Below are 1,394 nucleotides of genomic sequence, written 5' to 3'. Positions count from 1 at the left end.
TTAAGTAGATTAAAAATGAAATTCAAAGGCATTAAGGGGTGCCTTTTAGGAGTTTTTAAAAGAAAGGCATAACAATCCTGACAAAACAACTTTCCCCTGTTTGATCGGGATTACATTAAATTTGAAGACTAATCCAAAGGGAGTGACCATAAATTCAATAGCAAGTTTTCTTTTTAGGAACAGAGTAGGTCTATTTTTTTGTGCTCTGGGACAGTAGGCAGCATGGTTATGGTCTGGTCCTTAATGATTTAGCTGAATTTACCCACAAAATAATCTGGGCTGGACACCAGGGAGAAGGGGTGGATGGTGGCTAGGACGAGCAGGTGTAATTTCACTGTTTTTTTCTTTTTCTTTTTCAAAGATTTTATTAAAGATATTTACAAAGGAATATCCAGATGCCATATCCAGCTGCCAAGGAGATGCTATTATGCTGTGAGTACCGGCTGCAGCATGGCAGGTGGCTCTGGCTTCCCCCACTTCTGTTCCAACCTGGGGGTGGTGGGCAGTGTCTCATCTTTGGGTTCCACAATGCTCATGTGGTCAGGCAGGGGCCTCTTGAGGCCAGTCTTGGCACCTGGGTCCCAGGGAAGCATGATCTTCGCTTTGATGCCCAGCACACCCTGTCTGATCAGCACATGGCCCACAGCAGTGTCAACAGTCCCCACTGTGAATCCTCAGGCCATCCTCACACTTCCTGGATTTAGCCCTCTGGCCTTGGAGTTTCCCAGACATCAGGACCTTACAATCCCTGGCCCTACTCTCCATGATGCACCAGAACTCACCGGAGCAGGCCCTCTGCACAGCAAGGCTTCCTAGGAAGGAGCCTGTGACACAAAGACTGGGACTGGGTGATAGCCCCCAGACCTCTCGTGGCCACCTTTTCAGCATAAAGCTCTCCCCACCGTCAGGGAAACCAAACCCCTTCTGAACCACAGCAGTCAGTTTCCAGATCCGCTAGCCTTTCTCACCAAGAGCATTCTGTGTAGTGGGGGCCAAGATAATGATTTCTGTCCTGGCTGGTGTGACTCAGACCTCAAGTCTGGAGTAGCCATCTTCAGCCAGCTCCCCATGGGCCACAAACTTCCTCTTCCTGGAACTCTGCACCGCCATCTTGCTGCTGGGCACCGCCCCAAGGGAAGCAATGCTTTCATGGGTAATAACAAGGGCTGAGTTTGGATTCGGTTATTCCCAGTCACTGGGTGATCACACCCTTCCGAACAGTCTCCAGGGTAGTCATCTCCAGTCAGTGTCAGCGCATTTTCAGCCAGACATTTACAAACACAGACCTTCTAGCGAACCCTGTAAATGGTCACCCCGCATCTCCTCAGCTCACGGCTGAGCTCAGTGACAGTTACTGTGGCTCCTTCCCACACAAGTCAGAGCTTCCGGCCACG

General features: G+C 49.9%; 1 pseudogene; it reads right to left on the bottom strand.

Moving 5' to 3' along the window:
* Positions 1-425: 425 nt before the first annotated feature.
* On the bottom strand, positions 426-1,110 carry LOC123930518 (annotated as a pseudogene).
* Positions 1,111-1,394: the final 284 nt, after the last annotated feature.

This window comes from Meles meles, chromosome 19 (assembly GCF_922984935.1).
Source record: "Meles meles chromosome 19, mMelMel3.1 paternal haplotype, whole genome shotgun sequence".
Classification (NCBI taxonomy): Eukaryota; Metazoa; Chordata; class Mammalia; order Carnivora; family Mustelidae; genus Meles; species Meles meles.
The sequence above is the reverse complement of the archived record's forward strand: the minus strand, read 5'-3'. Positions and strand labels throughout refer to the sequence as shown.